General features: G+C 48.0%; 1 protein-coding gene across 4 annotated transcripts in view; it reads left to right on the top strand.

Annotated features, from left to right (window-relative positions):
- Positions 1–20,547, top strand: part of Myo16 (myosin XVI) — a 480,110-nt gene that overhangs the window by 350,385 nt on the left and 109,178 nt on the right. The gene's annotated exons all lie outside the window — the stretch shown is intronic.

The following is a 20,547-nucleotide window of genomic DNA, read 5'->3' as shown; positions in this document are numbered from 1 at the left end:
GTTGCAGCTGGTGTGGACCTTTTCCTTAGAATAGAAGCAACTGATGTGGTAATACCAGGGCAAGGTGCTATGTCCTTTTAAGGGGAGGCAGGGGTGTATACAGAAGCAAAGCCCTCCACAGCCAGACTGATTCTCATCACTTCCCAGTGTGTACAATTAATTCCATGGGCTGGAAAGCACCACACTGATGTGTGTTTTGTGAAATTATAGAATAGAAGAAAGAAAAGAATCATCAAAGTCCATGTCACCCTCCTCAAAAAAGCCAGGCCAGCATGAGTATCCAAGTTCAACTCCAGCTCCAACATAAAGGCATTGGGGATGGTAAGCCATGCTTATAATCCCAGGTCTGGGGAAGCAGACAGGGAGATGCTTGAGGTTCAACATGGACTACTTAGAGAGCACAGGGTTCCATGAGAAGCTGTCACAAATATTTCCTGGGGAATGCCATCCAAGGATGACCTCTGGCCCACAGACTCTCACTCTCATGTAGACCCAGAAGAACCTAGGAGCCAGCATGTGGGTACACACACATCCTCACACACAGTTAAAGACCTTACCTTGTCTGGCCCTGGCCATCCCTCTCAGAGATCTCTTCAATCCTCTGCATAGTCGTGAGGCTGTGATCCACGTTGGTTGGCATGTGCTGTGCCCTCACAATGCCTGAGAACCATGGAGCTCCCATCTCTTCCCAAGGGATCCTCCCCCTCTTCGTCTCCTTCTCCTCAGTTTCTGTCCTGCTCTGGGATCAGGAATCTTTGGTGGTATGTGCCTGGGTGCTGTTGGGGTGACAGCCTTCTGCAAGAGACTGTTTATGTGTGGCAGTGAGTGCCAGCCACTGTCATCGAAGAGAGAGGCTTATACTTAATGAGATGACTGTATTTGGGAAGGACAGAGGATCTGACCAGCAAGAACCCTAGGATGACTTTATTATGCTTGGTCTGGGGAGCACCCAGAGCTGTGTTTTCAGATGGACACTGGGAAAAAATCCCACCTAGAAATAGCATGGATCCTTTAGCTTGTCTAAACCACATGGATGGATCAGAGGCTGTGCTGTGAAGGAGCAAGGCTACAGCAGGACACAGGGCAGTGCACAGGGCAGTGCACAGGACAGAGCACAGGGCAGGGCACAGGGCAGGGCACAGGGCAGAGCACAGGGCAGGGCACAGGGCAGGGCACAGGGCAGGGCACAGGGCAGGGCACAGGGCAGGGGAGAGGATAGGGCACAGGGCAGGGCACAGGGCAGGGGAGAGGATAGGGCACAGGGCAGGGAACAGCAGGACACAGGGCACAGGGCAGGGCACAGCAAGACACAGGGCAGTGGGCAGGGCATGGGGCAGGGCACAGAACAGGGCACAGCAGGGCACAGGGCAGGCCACGGGACACAGGGCAGGCCACAGGGCAGGGGAGAGGACAGAAGGAAAACATACAGAAGTTGGTGGATTCAAAGTCAAGGGTGTCAACCGTGCAGTCTGTGCCAAAACCTTCTCAAAGTGCCCTTGTGGCACCCTGGAGATGCCAGCCCCTTCCAACACATCTTTAATAGAAATGAGATTTATAAGGTCAGGGGATATTAAACCTGAAAGTTTGGATTGGCAAAGGATACATTTCCTTACAAGGCAATATTGCCAAATGTGTGTGCCAAATCTGTTGTGCTTATGTAAGATTCTGGTGTGATCGGGAGTAAGGAAGGCCTTTAATTTTTAAAATGTGAACTAAGAGAGAAGCTCGTGCTGTGAGTCTAATCCTGTGTATCTTCGTTCATCACTTGGCTCACTGCTCAGTGGACTGTGGGTCAGCAGCTCTGCTGTCATCTGCTTCAACTGTCTGCAGAGACCCCAACATTCAGCACCCAAACCCCACAGGCCACACGCTCGGCTCAGCTGTGGCACAGGCATTGTGGAAGTAAACAGGAGAGAGGCATTCAGAATGCCCATGCCAGCAGGATGCGTGGGCGTGGCCTAAGGGCAGCTAACCACCCATAGAGATTCTCTTTTCCAGATAGAACTGCAAAGTGTCCTTTATAGAGTGAACAGATAATGACTGGGGGCCTTATTGCTGCTGCTTGCTTGATTTTGGTCCTGAGGCTGGAGCTGAGGCCTCGGCATGCTTAGAGGATGCCCTTCCACAGAGCTGTAGCTGAGCCCAGGAGGAGGACCTTCCGCACTCACTCTTATAATCTGACTCAGACCCCAATTTCTATTCTTTCAAGTTTTATTATCCCACTGGGACAGTGCTCATTCATTCATTCATTCATCATTCATTCATTCATTCATTTCTTCATTACTTATTCATTCATCCTTCCCTTGTACAAACTTCTACTGAGTCAGAATGCTGTTGTAACTTAGACTCACTACATGCTGTGGACTTGTAGTCATGGCCATGTGTTTCCTGGAGAAGCCCTTCAGGGTAGTTATTGACATTATGGAGATAATAGGTATTATGCAATTATTAATCATTGTCACAGGGGCCAGAGCTGAAGCTCAATAGTAGAGCATTTGCCTAGCATGGCCTAGGCCCTGGGTTCAGTCCCCAGTACTGCCAGAAAAGTAAGAAAGGGAACCATTGACTTGAGGTTGACTTGACAATACTTTCCTGTGTTGTGGAGATGGCTCAGCGGGTGAAGTGCTTTCTATATAAATGTAAGGACCCGAGTTTGCATCCACAGCACCCATGTGAAAGCCAGGTATGGCAACACAGATCCACTGCCCCTGCTCTAGAGAAAGAGGGAGGACAGGAGGACCCCAGGGCCTCACCATCAAGCCAGTCTAGAGGAATCTATGAGATCGGGGCCTCAGCAGACATTATTTGGAAAGATAAGGTGGAGAACAGTGGAGGGAGGTGCCTGGAATTGACTTCTGACCTCCATGTACATGCACAGGCAATTGCACCCATGCACACCCCATGAAACACATAAACGCACACATAAATAATGAAATATAACTGTCACGTGTTTTCCCCTAAATAAGAGTAATCTCCTGTAGTGGCCCTTCATCCATCATCATCAACCTGCTGCCTTGCGGGGCAGCTACCGGGGAATATGGATAGGCAAGGTAGAGTTTCCACTCGTGTCCTCAAGTGGTCAACAATCCATTGCTGTGTCAATCTATGTAAGTCTCATCTATGACTCTGCTAGATTCTTCACCTTCTGCCATTCCCAGCAGACAGTCTGCTGTTAGGCAAAGGCTGTTCAGTGCCGGTCACGAGGCAGCTGACAGGTTGACAGCAAAAGCCCATTGTGTGGAATACACTTGAATGGCTGATGTCATTTTCTGTGCAGTTTCCTGGTGAAACTCTGTGTCTTGTATTTGAAACATTATATTTATCGATACATCATAGTGAATGTACTAATGGTGGCATGGTTATTATTGCTTGAATAGTTTAAAACTGTTTACTTTGGTTCTGATTATCACCCTCCCCCACCCCATAGAATTGTTCATTAGATGTTGTAGGTACTAATGGTCCTGTCGAATCTGCTGTTTATTTAGCAATATTCCCACTTTGAAACAAATATCCTGGCCCATCACCTGCGGTTTCTGGTCACACAGTAACCAGACAGACATTGATGAATCCGTATTTCCATTCTGTGTGGAAAGGAGAACTGCATTTTCTGTTTCTCGGCTTTTGTAAATGCTTAATGAACTAAGTGCATTCTCTGCTACGCTGTGAGGTTAGAGATTAATTTGTGCATCGGGAATATTTTTAACAATAAAAACATCACATCGCAAGAGATACTGTATTGATCTCATATTTATGTAAAAGACTATTTTTAACTTATGGAAAGATCACAAGTAGAGCTGACCCACTTTAACAGAAAACCACACAAAATACAGGATGCTCTGTGCCCCTGAAAGTATCTTCCTCATAAACCTAAAACCTTACTTCCATGACAGCTTAGTTACTAAATGTTCGTATTACATGAATGAAAGTCAACCGCTTTCAGGAGTATTTAAGTTTAGAGTAAAAGTAAATTTGTTTCTTATCAAGAAATCCACAATCTTACAAAAACTTGTTTCAAAATAAAATGATTGTATTTGTGAACTTCTATCTTTTTCCAAAGATCACCCATCTCTGACAAAATTATTTAGATCTATGGAGAACTTCAATCTGTAGCAATCAAACATTGAATAATTTAAAACAGCCTTTAATCTGCTCAAAACAATAACATTAGCAGGACAGTGAATGGTATTAGAGAGACCTGAGAATTAGATGATAGATAGATAGATAGATAGATAGATAGATAGATAGATAGATAGATAGATAGATAGACAGACAGACAGATAGACAGAACCTATGGTAAAATTATTGGGGTCATACAGTCTCAACTGGTGAGCGGATAGAGAGAAGGCCAGAGCGACCTTTCCCAACTTTGACGGTCAGGACACTTGACTACCAAGCAGAATGTCAAAGGAACATGGATGAAATTCATCTGCTTTGTTTGCAGGGAGCTTCTACGAGGCCATCCCAAGAGTAGGAAATAGAATCTGACATTTATTCATTAGAGATAATAAAGCAATGATGATCTACCAATCCTGGAAAACAAAATTGCGTCTTGGCTGTCTTGTTTGCATTAACAATGACCTGCACTTCAGGTCTGACCTTTATGGAATCAGCAGGAAGACTTTTAAAAGGTAGCCATCACATAGGAGAAAAATGAATCTGCTGAGCTTGCATTTGTGGCAGGCACACTTATAGAATGATCCTTTCTAACCCAGGATACTCTGCTGTCAAGACCAACACCCTTGCAGTAAGTATGTCCCCACCTTTGAATTAAACAGCTCAGAACACAATGAGGCACGGCTACTTCTGATCCTTGATCACTTGGTTATGACTCCCAATGAAGAGAACACACTCTGATCACATCCCAAATGACTTAATTATTTTTCCACTGCTGTGACAAAATGCCTGACAATGGCAATGTCAGGACCCAAGGATTCACTTGGCTCTCTGGGTGGTGGAGCTCACTGCTGGCAGCTCTCCCAGGGGGTGGAGTCCACCATGGGCAGCTCTCCTGGGGGTGGAGTCCATCGTAGGGAGTTCTCCTGGGGTGTAGCCCACTGTGAGCGGCTCTCCTAGGAGTAGAGTAAAGCCTGAGCAGCTCCCTGGGGATGGAGTCTACAGTGGGCTGTTCTCCTGGGGGGTGAACTCTCTTGGAGGTGTAGCCCACCGTGGGTGGGAAAGTGGGTCAGCTGGTAACATTGTATCTGGAAGCAGAGGTGATGCTAGCACTCGCCTCTCTTTTTGTTTTTCTTTCAGCCTTTGGGATAGTGTTGTCTGGCTAAGGTGGGTCATCTCGTCTTAGTCAAGCCTGTCTGGGAAAGCCCTACCTGTGTTTGCCTCTGGGAGGATTAAAAGCCAGTCAGGTTGACACCAAACTGACCCACAACGCTGCCCCAGGCCTCCTCTGGCAATCGCTTCTGTGTCCTGATTTGTTTCATGGACTCGCTCACTTCTCAGTGCAGGCTCTATCTACCAGCATCTGATGCCTGCAATGTAGGGAATGGTTTACCTGCATGGCCCACATTAGATTGTTTCCCCAGGAAAAGGATGGTAAAGAATCCTTTTCCTATTCTGGCCCTTTCTTGTAAGAATAGAAAAGATACAACGAATTTTGTTCTCCCAGTGATACAGATGACAGTGTCTTACAGCCATAAGGTGAATCTGTTTTCATTTTGATATTCTGGGGAATACACTATTGTTCTGTGACTTTCTTTGTATTTTCCTGATTTCTAAGGCCATTTCATATTTGTCCACGGCATAAGTCACCATCCATGTATCTTCACTGAACTTCTGTCCCAACATCTTGCCCAACCTTGTGTTGGGTTCATCACCCAGTGAAGTTCTGTGAATCTTCTAATGACCCATTCACATCAGCTACGTCTTGGACAAATAGTTCCTCCAGCACTGTCCTGTCCTGTGTGAGGAAGCACTATGGTCCTTCTGTGAGAGTTTGCTACTGAGTTCATTCCAGCCTACAGATGTGTATGGAAGGTCATTCAGTGTGGATTCAGTTTATTCTGATAGTTCAAGCTTTTTCATCAGGGTTACTTTGGTAGTTTGTAGTTTCAGTTTATGTTTTCTGGGTTTTGTCAACTTTCCAAAAAACAAACAAACAAAAAAAACAAAAACAAAAACAAAAACTAGGAAAAAAAGATCTCAGTTGAGAGATTGCCTCCCTCAGATAGCCTGATAGCCACTATGCAAGTCTATGGGGGCATTGTGTGTGTGTGTGTGTGTGTGTGTGTGTGTGTGTGTGTGTGTGTGTGTGTGTGTGTTCGTATCTGGGTGTGTCTGTCTGTGAGTGTGTGTATCTGGGTGTGTCTGTTTGTGTGTGGGGGGGGGGGGGTGTGTTTGTGTCTGTCTGTGTGTGTTTCTGCTTCTGCTTATTTTTTCAGAACTTTCCTCCTCCAATTCCTTCCAGATCCTTCCTAAAACCATATCTACCCAACATCTTGTTTTCTTTTCTCTCTTTAAAAAAAAAGAAACAAAATATAAAACACACACACAATAATTAGGATCCGATTTGTGTTGGCTAACTACTGAACATGGGCTTTGCCCTGGGTTGACATAGCTAGTTTCACTCAACTGAAGAAAACCTCTCTAGTCTCTCACTCTCTTTGTCTCTCTCTCTGTCTCTCTGTCTCTGTCTCTTTCTCTCTCTCTGTCTCTTTCTCTCTCTCTCTCTCTCTCTCTCTCTCTCTCTCTCTCTCTCTCTGCCACTGTCAGTTGCAAACAGCTTCTTCGCTAAGGATAGGACCCTTGTGGTGACCCTCCTGCCTACAGTCCCCAAGTGCCAGGATTGCAGGCGTGAACCACCACACCTGGGTTTGCATCCATCTTGCCACGGATATTCAAGTTACCCAGAATCTTTCCTTATCATCCTTTACCTGTCTGTAGGGTGTGTGGTAATACCCTGTACTTTGTTCCTATTGTGGGGACTGGAGCTTTTAAGGAAGAAGCCTCAACAAGTTGGGTTGGTCACAAATCCCAACACACAGAGGACATTTATTCCTGGCGGCCACATGGAAAGAGGAGCAAACTGAAGCAGCCTAGTGACCTCAAGCTCATTATCAGGTTACGGACATAAGTTTAGCTAAAACAGCAGAATCATGGGAAGAACTAATGTATAAGCAAAATGAGGCCATCCTGGTCAACGCCTTGTCTGGTTGCTCTGTATGGTGATCAGAGCGAGTCCTTACTGGTTGAGGGGACAAGTTGGTTCTCAGTAGGCCTTTACTCCAGTTCTACAGTGCAGCCTCCCGCTCCTCCTGTACATCTCATCTGGGGCGGTTTTGTTTTGCCCAGGGTGGTTTTGCTCTTCCTACAATCCAGACTGATGACAGGAGGGGGCAAGTGAGCTCTCTGTGTGCCTTCAGCTTGAAGGAGGATAAACCGGATTAGACAGGCTCCCTGGGTAGGTACCATGCCTACATTCCGAAATAAGGAAGGAACCCAACATAGGGGAGACAGACAAACGGTGGTGCTCACCCTGCCTTAGGGCCCTGTGAGCCTAAGGGAAGAGTCATTAGGCCTCGGCCAATCAGCTTCTAAGCACCTCTGTCAGTAATGACCTGGTTTTGCTTCTTCGTCATCCAGCAAGGGTCCCTGATGTTATCTCTACTGTTTCCTGTCAAATAACTCTTCACGGCCATGACATTAACCTCTCAAACTCAAATAACTCCTTCCTGCTCTCTGCAGGTTTGTTTTAGCCCTGTGTCTTCTGTCATAAAGCGGGCTTCTGGCTAGCAATGTTGGTCTGTTTCAACCTACGTTTCAATGCAGAAGTTTCCCCAACTTCATGAAAGAGCACAGAGATGAGGGTCAGCTCACCATTGCCCCAGTATCCTGTGTCCAGGATTTGGAGCAGCAGTGACTCAGGTGTAGACACTTGGGTAAAGGGAACACATTCTCAAGAAGCCTCTGCTTCAGGCTCAAGGATCAGGACCCAAAGCCGCCGTGTCCTGCTGTGGAACTGTCACACATCCCACAGAAAGTTCTGTAGTAAGGGTCTATAGATGCCGAGTCCTGTTCTGCAGTGCAACCCTTCTCTCAGCAAAGGTAGTGGTCACACAGGCTGGGGCCAGGGTTAGTGATGTCCCTTTTCCCTGTCAATCTGCAACATGACCGCACACATAGATGCAGATAAGGTAGGATCCCAAGAATGGGATGGGGACTCCCATTCTGCAGGCTGGAAGACAGGATAGACCTAGGAATAGGCTGCCCCTAGTGAGGTCGGCTAAGGGAGGAAGGTTAGAAAATCACTCAGTGGTTTTCTTTTCCTAATGAATTCATGGGCTCAGCTTCAAGCTGCCCGTGTGCTTTAGTTTACTTGTTTGTATAGTGTGTTTGTTAGACCAGCAGTGTCATAGCCCAAGTCCCAGAGGTTTGTCAGAGTCTACACTCAGCCAAGAACTCAGTAGGTGTGCCCTGGTAGGTGGCCCTGGATGACCCCAGCCTCCGGAGGCCACAGCTGAAGCCATTTGTTCAGACTCACCTTCAGTTTGAACAGATAATCTCACAGAGTTAGCCACTGAAGGCTGACATTTCCCCTCTGGTATTTTTAAGGTGTTCATCTTCACCCTTGCCTTTTCCCAAGAAGAGAATCAGCTGTGCTCCGTGACTAGCCTCTTCTGCACACAACGGGTCTTTTGGGTTCTATGTGCTTCAAAGATGGTTTTCTCTTTATCTGCCCGAGTAGCTCGCTTCTGATGCCTTTGAGTGAAGTTCTCTCCTGCATGCTTGGCTCTTTAGACCTTTGAGTGCGGGGGTCTTACAGGTTCAAAGTAGTCGTGTTAATAACTGTCGGCTAGATTTTCCTTCCTCCCTTCCATACTCTCCTTAGAATTGCAGCATCACGCGTGGCATCCCATGCACCTGTCCCTGAGCAGTGGGTGCTCTGATCACTTGCTTTGCAGCCGTGACTGCCCTCAAGTAGACTTCCCGTCTCTGAACTAAAGCAATCTGGGCTCTTTTTTTTTTTTCTCTTCTCTCAGTTTTTAGTTTTCACTTCCATAACTCAAGCTTGGTCGTTTATTAACTCTTCATCGTTTAGCATGGTTTCCATTCTTTGCAGGAAATTCCTTAGGAACGTCCTTATCTACGTTGCTTCTGGGCCAGTGTTAGTGAACGATCTTCTCAGTGGTTTGAACGTTATGGTTCGGTGTTTCTCTGGGGATGTGTATTTGGGACAGAGTTTCAGAGGTTAAGAAAGTTTTCAGTAAGCTTGATTCTACTCTTCTGTTTCCCCAGGTCTTATAGAGCTTAGTTATAGAAAGTAGTTAAGGAGCTTCACTGTTATCTCTCTCTCTCTCTCTCTCTCTCTCTCTCTCTCTCTCTCTCTTTCTCTCTCTTTCTCTCTCCCTCCCTCCCTCTCCCCTCTTTCCCCACTACCTCTTTCTCCTCTCTCCTCTCTCTTCCCTTCTCCTCCCCTTTCTCCTCCCCTCTCTGACCCTCAAAACTGCTAAGCTGCTTGTCCATTCTCACCCTCACTTGGATCTCTCCATTTTGGAAATACCGTGAGGATCTAATTGACCTCCCCTCCCCTCTCCAGAAGGAAGGCTGAAAACTCTCCCATGGTGCAGGCTAAGACAGCATTAGGACTGAACTTCCTTGTTTTGTGTCTCTAGATCACTGGCTTCAGGGACTGGTGTCCTTCGTCATCTTGAGGGACACAGCCTGGCATATTTTACTTAGTTGTATGTTGCATAGGATAGAGAGTGTGAGCTTGGCTGTGTTTGGTGTTGGAGACACTCCTAGGCAACTTATGAAGGTATTTCCAGGTAAGTTTAACTGAGCATGTGGACTCCCTGAATATAGGTAGCACCTCCTGTGGGCTGGAGTCGTATACTTGAACAAAATGAGAAAAAGAGAAAGCCAGATACCACCACCACCACCACCCCACCCCCCACCCCCACCATCCCCCACCTCCACCCCTGCCCCCCGCCACACACACACACACACACACACACACACACACACACACACACACACACACACCTCTCCCTTCCTTACAGGGCCTGATAGAGAGCCTGCCTCCGAACTACCTCTGAACTATGGGCCCAAATAAACCCTCGCTTCCTCAAGTAGTGTATTGTTAGGTATTTGTTCACAACAGGGAGATATTAATTAATACAGAGGCTCATCTTAATGACCGCAGGCCCATCCCTGTGTTGTCTGTTTCTCACCGAATGGACAAGTTACCTGTTCATCTTCATCGATCCTGGGCTATCCTCTGAGCCCCTGAAACCTAATCTTACACAAGTCCTCCCTTCGCCGGATCTTTGTTGGAACATTTGTATTGAGGTAATTTTTGGGAGTGTGGCTAATTCACTACTCTGCTCTGATTATCCAGATTATATACACTAGCTTTTTCTAGACAGATTTATATCTCTGTATAAAAATTAACACAGAGCAGCTGGTATTTTATAAAGCAACAATGTTCGACATGGGCTTTGGGTAGGAAGTAGAGGCAAGCACGGGATTTGTTTAAATGTGTGCAGGTTTTAATTAAGTTAAAAGTAAACAGACTAGACATTGTTCAGGAAGCCGTAACTCTCAGCCTATTCTTGGAGAAATCTGGGTTGAGGGTTTCAGTCACAAAATGGTCAGAATTGTATCTTTCTATGCAAAGGTCTGAACAGAATCCAAAGCATTCTGAGTCCCCCCCCCAAATCTCCCTAGCAGAGTGCCTTGGCTCAAAAATGTCCCACCTGTGTTGTTCACAATAGAATTTAATGACAGGGAAATTTCTCTTCCCTTGCTGACGGGATGCACTGTTTCAGCTCAGGGAACCCCAAGATGTTAAAATGTCTTAAGGACTTTCAGAATGTATAAATAAATAAAGTGGGACACTGTTCTTTTACTAAAAACTTTTATTGCTTGAGAATATCATACACAGATGTCACATGGTACTTGAACAAGCCCACCTCCACTCTCTCCTATCCGGTTTCTCCCCAGTACCACTCACAATGCTTTTCCTTCCCAGGTTAATGTTCTTTAAAAAAACAAAATCATCCTGCAACCCACGTGGTGCTGCCTGCACGTACAGTGGTGTAGGACCATTTCCTGAGGCCTGGGGATACCTCAGAGGAAGGCTGTCACTAGGGTTTCTTATGTATGACTCTGAAATCTTAACAGAGAAAATTGCCTGCCACAGTTGTCCAATACTTATCAGGTTAGCAATAATGCTCAGAAAACCACTATTAAGACAAAGCCCCTCTGACCTTTGCCATGCACACGCATCAAGTCCTGAGGTTTTAGGTGGTCGCTTTAACTTTGAGTGATGAGTGACGGCCTGAGATTTTATGCGGCTGCTTTAGCCTGGAGTGTGTTCTGAGGTGCTGAGGAAAGACAGAAGGAGAATCGAGAAGGCAGAGGCTGAAACACACTGACCCAGACGGGAAATGCACCGTCCTCCTAAAGGCTCCTGTGTTGATCCTTTGGTGTCCAGCGAGTGACAGGATTTTGGCTGGATCTGCAAGTGCTAGGAGGTGGGATCAAGGCAAAGGAAGTGGCTCAATGGGGAATGTCTTTGTGGGGTTTATCTTGCCCTGACCCCTTCCTGGGTCACCTCTCACTGGCTTCCTGGCTGTGTGACAGCACACATCTGCTGCCATATATTCTGCCCAAGCCTGTGGGGCCAAGCAACCATAAACTGAGCCTCCAAAGCCAGGCATTGACAAGTGTCCTTCGTCCTGAATGCTGTTTGTGCCAGATACTTTGTCACAGTGTCAAGAACCCTGGCTAATGTGAATATATATATATATATATATATATATATATATATATATATATATACCTATAGTACGGGAAAGCAGGGATGGCGCCTATGAGAGGAGGAATTTAAGAGGAAGAGAAGAAGGAAAAGTTAAGAACCGGGAGGTGTTCTAGAAGAAGACGTGGGTGACAGAGACACCAAGTTTTATGGGGGCAGAATAGTGTGATGGTGGACCCTGGAATGCTGTTACTGTCTTGACTTAGGAAAGAAAGGTTCTCTGCTCTGTAGATCTGGGGTATTTTGATACAGGATAGAGAAGCTTGCTGGCTGTAGCAGTAGGGTGTTCTGACAGGAGAACCTCAATGGTGTTATCTGACTGCATGCTCAGGATCCCCACCCCACCCCCCTTGCTGGCTCCCAGTTCCCACAGGCTGATCCACTAAGGTGTGATTTCAACCAGGTAGAATCACGACTGACGTAGGAGTAGGTTAGAAATACATCCTAACATTTTTGTAAAGGGGGAGACACCTAAGATGTTTACGCCAGTTCAAATGAAAATTTAACTTATAAAGGGTTTTATTTGCTGATGACAGAATTTATTGGCCCTGCCCAGGGAGGATGTCACATGCCTTGCTGTGGACAGGGCTTACTTGACCTTCATAGGTTTCCCACAGGTCAAGTTCTCTGCAAAAGATCTGTGAAAGGACCTAGTCAAAAGCAATCAAACTCATACCTCCACAGTGCTCCTTAACACCGGAGGGACCCCAGAGACCCAGCTTTCAGCTGAAAAGCTCCATGCATTAGTAATCCAGGCATTGGAGAGGTGGAAAGGACCCTAGGGGCTTGCCCACTAGTCAGCCTGGCCAGGGGCTTGCCCATTAGTCAGCCTGGCCAGGGGTTTGCCCACCAGTCAGCCTGACCTATTGTAGACTTCAGTGAGAGGCCCTCTATCAGGTGGGGAAAACCGATGGCTTTGGTCTCCTCTGGTCTTCCCTCACACGTGAACAAGCACGTGCACCAGCTGCACACTCACAAACACACGTGTACACAGAAACCTCCCCTCCAGGTATTTTTGTCTGTGAGTAGTGACACAGTTACATTCCTAAGGTGTTTGAAATGTAACCAGCTTTTGTCCTTTAGACCTTTCTCCCCAGCCCTAAGAACAAATAATCAGGGGACCACGTTGACTGTGATACGCTATTTCCTGACAAAACACAAGCATCCTTAAGGCGGTTGAAGATCTCTCACTACTGCTATGTGAGGACAAAGCAATCTTTGGTAGCTGAGGGGTCCCAGGGAAGGAAATTTAGACCTCACTTTCTCATACTATTATGTCTCAAAATGAAAATTGTCTTTTAAGATACCAAGATGCCGTGTCCCTAATACTTAGTGCCTCACAGGATAAACGTTGGGTTTTATTTTGTAAGTATGTGCTATGTGCTTCTTAAAATCAGTAGTTTCTACGATGAGCATAGTTCAGTTAACGAACGGAAGCCGCAGTCTCCATTCAGCCCTCACTTGCAGCGTGAATGTCCGTGCGTGCATGCGTGTGTTTCGCATTCGAAATAGTGAGAGCTGATCCCCTTATCTTCGATCTCCATGCCAGCTGGCTCTGAAAAAAAAAAAGAAAAAAAAACATAAACATTATTTCGCACTGAACTTCTTAATGGTTTCCTAACTGAATGTGACAGTGCCGGTCGTATGCGTCTTTGCATTATGTAATTTTTGCATTAGCCACCTGTCGTCGCCACAAAACTTTTCAGCCGTTTTCAAGAGCATCCCTATCTGGTCTGTAGAGGGAGAAAACAGCAAAGTAACAAATAGCCTGTAAGCCAGTGTACCTGCATGTGCTTCCTGTTCCTGCTCAGAAGCAGGTCAGAGCGGCCCTGGCGAATATTAGAGCAAGGAGCAAATTGTCTTAGGAATGGGGTAATTGCATCTAAACTACAGAGCTTCAAGAGGTCTCTCATCCGGGCTTCAACAAGAGAACATCTGTTCTTTTCAGCTCAACTAGACAGGCTGTTCTTGTACCTGACACATACAAGCTATGGCTCAGCCAGCAAGTCACAAAGTGCACAGAGGATGAAGAAATAAAGCTGTGGGACTGAGTGCACAGAACTGGCTGTGCTCAGCTTCCCCTGGAAAGCACTGCTGGCTACAGAGCAGTGGTCCGAATTCTGCGCCATCATACGATCCAGAGAGAGGCAGGCTGTAGACACTCCCTCAGCTAGAAGTCAAGGGGTGGAGTGGAGGATGAGTACCCTACGGCTGCCTCAGGGGCAGGGGCAGACCTGGCTGAGACAAACCTTGCATGTTGCAAGGCTGATGCAGTCATGAACCGAGCGATATATCTCATCTTGTGCCTTTCTCATTCTTTCTCTCCCTCCTCCTCTCTCTCCCTTTCTTCCTCCTTCCCTCTCTCCTTCCCTCTCTTCCTCTCTCCCTTTTTTTCTTCTATTCCTCCCTCCTTCTCTCCTTCCTTCTTCCCTCCCTCCTCTTCTCTCCCTCTCTCCCCCCTCTCTCCTCCCTCCTTCCTTCCCTCTGTCTTTTCCTTCCTCCTTCCCTCCTTCCTTCCTTCTTCCCTCCCTCCTTTTCTTTCTCCCTCTCTTCCTCCCTCCCTCTCTAGTCCCTCCTTTCTTCCCTCCCTCCTTCCTTCATTCTCTCCTTCCTTCCCTCCCTCACTCCTTCTTTCTTTCCTACCTTTCTCCTTTCTTCCTTCCCTCCTCCTTTCTTTTTACATTTCCTTTATCAGTGAACATTTCAAATGTTTTATATTCACTCATTTATTTATGGTGGGTGTGTGTGTGTGTGTGTGTGTGTGTGTGTGTGTGTGTGTGTACGTACATATACACACAGAGGCCAGAGGACAAGTTGTGGGAATTGGTTTTCTTCTTCCTCTGTGTGGAACCAAGACATTGAACTCAGGTCTTTAGGCTTGGTCTCAGGCACCTCTGTTTTACCAACTGAGGCATCTAGCCCAGTCCTTCATTCATTTCTGGACGAGTCGAACGTTGTTGTATCACGCAACCGAGATAACAGGGCGAGAACGGCTCCGGCTCAGAACTTAAGAGTGTCACCATGGAAACGGGTGGCAGATGGTCTAAAACCGCTCACTGTGTGCGTAAGAGCATTTCCTGTTTCACTGTCTGAAATATAACAGCACCGTCCCTAACTATTCAGTCCCCATGCGTGCGGCGTAAGAGGCCCTGGGTTTGGGTTCATGCGTACACAGGATAAGGTTAAAGTTGTATGGTCAGGCATCTGGCAATGGGGGTTGGAACAAGATTCAGTGGGCATAGCAATGGCCAGAATGGACATGGGCGTGCGTAGCTTGTGGCCAGTCGTGTGCATCTTTGCGTGCCGCACTTGTGTACAGATCAGGGGTCAGTACCTGAACAAGGGCACCTGGGGAAGAGACCCTGACAGTGCACACTGACGGGAGCTCGAGAGACAATCTGGTCCTGTGCATGTTTTGTGAGATGCAGAAAATACCTTTCAACCCCCCTGGGCTTCTGACAGCGGGAGTGAGTATGGCCAAACCTCATCCCCAAAGTCGTGTGTCATTTAAGGAATGCTTAGCACGCAACCAGGCTGGCACTGGGTTAATGACAGAGCATTCTCTGCCACTAGGGGCTTTGATCTCCCCACTTGGAACTTGCGGGAAGAGCACGGAGACATGGAGTTAATGTTTCCTTAATATTTTCCATTTATGCATTATTCTTTACACTGGTTGTCTCTATCCTTCCAAGCACAAAGCTGAAAGGTGTGAGTTCTGTCTTCTCCCACCACCCTGCTGAGCAGGATCCGCACTTAGCTTAGTCAAGGACCACAAGCAGATTCAGTAGGTGGTTCTGCCGGAACCTGCCTCTTGTCCTGAACCTCTCTATAGCATCCTCAGATGGTGAAGACTCACACGAGGACCCACGATGACTTGCAACGCCTGAGAGGGATCCTGGACTCCACAGTCACTCCACCAGTCCTACTGTCCCCAATCCCTGCACCCCTCCCTCCCGGCTCCATTTCAACTCCGGGGATTTGCATGCTGAAGGTGGAGAAGTGCCTGCCTGTGGCAGTCTCCCAGGCCCCACCACACAGCCTGTGGTTTGGTTAGAAGCTCGTTCTTCCGAGTGTCTGGGGATCCTGTTCACACACTCCATGGCCTCTGCTAGGACCCCAGTGTTCATGAGCCAGAAAGTGCATGGGATGACATTCAGGGAGAGAAAAATGTATTCATGTTTCCACCTGAAGACGCCACTTGCTTCTCAGGTAGAAGAGGGCTTACCATCTTCCCGACACAGATTTCTTTTCTCTTTCCTGATGGAGCTCCACACTCCCTGGGGCTGAGGGGTGGATGGGACTCAGGTGGATCTCAATCAAGGTAAAAGTAAACATAAGGCCAAATTTATGCCTAGCGCTGCAAGAGCCTCACGGGTAGTGGGAATTTTATCTCTGCTGACCTTCCTGTGACTACAAGAAGGCGTACAGGGGCCTGGGATGAGAGGAGACCCAGAAATTCAGTTGCTGCAGACACAGCGAGGCCACAGGAAGCACAGGAGTTAAAATGGCGACACAAAGAGAACTGACTCATCTGGGTGCAGGGAGCCCTTGTGTAGATGTCAGGATGCACTGGTCACAGAGAGCCAGTCAGAGCTGGCATGTGGCAGGCTGGGTGGTTCACCCTAGCAATGGGAAAGAGGGGAGGCAGGAGGGCTCCGTTGGGGCGGGGGGGGGGGGACGGGGAGACGCTGGTACAACTCCATCTCTGTTTTCACATCCTTCCTCTTCGGTGAAAATAGTTGATGCCAGCCCCAGCTCTCGATTTGATCCCCCCCCACTCTCCATGCGGCAATATTCAAGCCCGCCTGCACCCCCTCCCATCCTCCTCTCTGTTGTTTTCATGGTGCACGGCAAATCTGTTGCTAGGCAGCTGTGCTCAGCCCTGTGACTGCTGGGAAGGAGCTAGAAAATCACCCTCCGCACCTGTGCAGTGTTTACTGCGAGCAAGAACACGGGAGCAAAGCCAGCATCCAGGCAAGTCCTCGGAGGGAGCCAAATGCAGCCTTCATAAACCAGGGCCAGCCAGCCACTTTGGGATACCTATGGTGTGTAATAAAGTGGCCATACTGTGACCCTGGGGAAATCCTCAAGGGATGGACTCTAGCACTTTTAAAATGCAGATAAATAAAAATGAGAAAATGTAGGCACTGGAGGAGTCTAGGCACGCTGAATGTAAGCTCTGTTAATGCTCTTGCTTTTGTAAAACAGAACACCCCAAACTTTCACCTCTGTGTAGCCCACAGGCTTATGTTTTATCCGTATCAGGGCTCATTGAACTCCACCTTCCTTCCTTCCCCTTCAGCCAAGATCTCCCCAGATCCCACAGATAGTTCTCCAAGGTGACACGCAACACCGGGTGCAGAGCTCGGCGGAGCACAGGAAGTTCCAGACTCTTCCTCCCCGTATTCCTTTCCATTACCGCATCAGTTATAATCCACTGCGGAGGCAAGTAAGTGCCGTGACGTCCCTCCACAGGGAGGAAAGGCTTTATTTCAGCCTACAGTTCCATATCTAGCCCACCACCAGCAGTCAGGGTGGGAAACCCCGAAGCAGGAACTGAGGCATTGGCCATGGAAGGCAGTCAGGGGTGGGAAACCCCGAAGCAGGAACTGAGGCAGTAGCTGTGGAAGATCACTGTTCAATACACCCTGGCACCGCCTGTCTAGTTGTAGTCCTACCCACAGTGGGCTGAGCCCACCCACGTCAATCACTAATTTAAAAAGATGTTCCACAGATTTGCTTACAGGGAACTAGTCGAGGTTCCCTCTTCCCAGGTGACACTAGCTTGTGTCAAGTTGACAAACAGCTAACCAGCACTCCTTCCCTGTCGTGCCAGCCCTCCAGCCTTCTGCAGTGTTCCAAGGACAATCTTTCTTCCATTCCCATGCCCCTCCCTTCGTCACGTCTGTTACTGGGGTGTAGGTGAGACAGGAACTGGCGTTACTCAAGCATTATTTCCGTGTTCACAATGGCCATAAACTGATGCATTTCTTAAGCTCCCAAAATAAGAAAAACACTTCTTTCCTGAAACATAATCCTCATCCAGGAAAGCCAGGCTTCACAGTTGAGTACAGGCAGAGAAAGAGGATCACAGCCCCGCCCCGATGCTGATCTAGACGTTTCTTGGCAGGACTGCCTGCTCATAATAGATGCTCAATAAATATTTATTGAGATAATTAAAATTTTAAGGGGTTTCAGGAGCCAAAAAAAGCGCAGAACTTTCACTTTTACAACAGAACTTTCTTTGAGAGTAAAAGGAAATGTCAATATTCAATAAACAGAAACAAATCCACAGGAACACTTGGGGGTTAGAAAAGACAGCTTAATTTACTTAGCTTGTATTTTCCTAAGAAAACGATCCTGTTACCTCCTCATTTCCTTTGAAGGTTGTTGTTTTAATACCTCTGTGTTAATCTGGATTGAAAAACAAACCCCCAGCTCTATGAAATAGGACGTCAGTGTTGTCCTTTACACTGAAAGGGACACTGGCCCACAAGAGAGAAGTGCTTGCTTGTGTCCTCCGGAGTCCTTCTTGGGACCTCACACGGCGTTGGCTTTTCTCTGCGTCTAAACTTCCATCCGTCCCTCTTAAAACACAGAGACCTCAAAGCGACCCCAGTGTGGAGTCTTTCAAACTTGGGATTCTGAATGACACTGGGTTTCTGGGTTTTGTTGTTGTTATTGTTTTGTTTTGAATTACTTTATTTGTTTACATTTCAAATGATATCGCCCTTCCTGGTTACCCCTCCACAGTCCCCCAGCCCATCATCCCTATTCCCCCACCCCTTTGCTTCTGTGAGGGTGTTCCTCTACCCACTCCCACCTCACCGCTCTAGCATCCTCCTACACTGGGTCATCCAGCCTTCACAAGAAGACCAAGGGCCTCCCCTCCCATTGACGTCAGATAAGGCCATCCTCTGCTACATATGGACCTGGAGCCATGGATCCCTCCATGTGTACTCTCTGGTTGGTGGTTTAGTCTCTGGTTTTATTCTATCACATCCATGGTGCCGAGAGCTGAAGGGAGATGTGCGCTTGGTGTCTGGTTGTGGGGGAGGCACAGCATCGCTGGTGCCCATGCGAGAGAGGCTCTCAGGAGCCCTGCTCTTATTGTAGACAGGTGATGTGAGAAGTGGGCATCAAGAAGGGAAGGATGTGAAGGGTAGACAGAGACACGATGTACAAAAAGGAAGGATCGTGCATCCTCCAATGCACCTCCAGGTGTTAGACTCGTGGGAGCTCTGAGCGTAAAGCACTGTAACACAAGTGACTCGGTTTCCTAAACCACCGTTCCTGCTCTGCTCAGTCCTCAGGTCAACGAGCCACAGATAATCAATCACCTGGCAGCAGAGAGGAAAGGAACATTCCGTGCCTCAGGCCACACCCCACCTAACTCCCCTTTTGCTCTCCGTTACACAGTCACCCCAATGCTTTCCTATGAGTCCATGAAACTGATTGGACTTCCCAGCATCCCCTGCTCTACCCAGCTCACGAGTCAGCTTATTGGCCAGATCTTTGCTCAGACCTCACCGCCTCCCAGTCCCGCTGATGCTTCCAGAGTCAGATGTGCTGGCTCCCTTTGCATGCACCTTGCTCACAGACTCTGTCAAAGCCAAGTCCTACTGATCACCTGCAGGCCACTCTATCCTTACCCGCTCTGACACCTTCTAAGCTCCTCTCTGGAGCCTGGCTTGTTGCCTCCTTCCTTAGGGCCACTCCAGCCTCCTGCGTGTTCCTGGAGAAGAGCTGCAGCTGGTCACTCAGGGTTCTGGGGCTCTTCCTCTCAAGTGTATAATGGGGCGTAGATCCTTTGAGCCTGAACGAGAGGGCTTGCAATGGCATGGCGTGAAGTCGCAATAGTCCCCTTGTCCCAAACCAGGGAGATGCAGAGAGCCGGAGAGAGCAGGCTAAACAGGAAGTTGTCGCTTATTTGTGGTCAGCTGACTTCCGATAGAGAGCGCAAGAGAGCCACATGGAGTCCTCAGGAGATAGAGTCGGCCTGCCCGAGAGCCACGGAGCAGGCATGTGGACACCAGTGTTGCCCGAGGCTCCAATGCCCTGGACCAATGGCAGCTGTAGGTACACTGTCCGCCTCAGGAAGGTGCACCCGACTCACGGAAACCACGTGATCATGTCTTCCGTCCAGGAGACGTCATCCTAGGTGACACTCAAGCTGTGAGAGGCACAGCCTGTTTAAATCACAGGAGAACAGACCTCACCTCCCTGTCTCGGATGACTTCTGAGTGTCAGAAGAATAATCTAAGACGAGGAAAGCGGGGAGTTCAGGGCTGTCCATTCCGACTCGTTAACACCAAATGCAGTCACTTGAATGGTTAGCCATTGCCTTCCGGGTTGCAATGAGTAGAGTTCCAAAATGGAGTGGGATGTGTGTGTCTTCCCTTGGGCTTTGCTGAGGTCACACACTGTTCTACTTTTAATACAGAGCCTGCTTTCCTGTTAAAGGGGCACAGTCACCCAGCGGTCAGCAGACTGAGGTCCTCCTCCCACCTGTGACAGTCGTTGATGATAGTCCTTGTTGGGTTTCTGTGGCTCATGGTCTCTCTTTTCTGCTCCGGGACTCTCTGGGTTGGGCTTCTGGGACTCAGGTGCACTTTAGCAGAGATCGGGGAGAGGCTGGCCCTGCAGTGAAGTGGCTCCGCTTTCACTCCCGCTCAGTCATCCCTCACCACCACGCTCCTTTGTTATTCCCAGTGTCACACTAGGAATAGGTTTTCTCGTAGAAGCTGAACGTTCTTCTCAAGTATCCCAGGCCACAC

This window comes from Rattus norvegicus, chromosome 16 (assembly GCF_036323735.1).
Source record: "Rattus norvegicus strain BN/NHsdMcwi chromosome 16, GRCr8, whole genome shotgun sequence".
NCBI classification, from domain to species: Eukaryota; Metazoa; Chordata; class Mammalia; order Rodentia; family Muridae; genus Rattus; species Rattus norvegicus.
The sequence above is the reverse complement of the archived record's forward strand: the minus strand, read 5'-3'. Positions and strand labels throughout refer to the sequence as shown.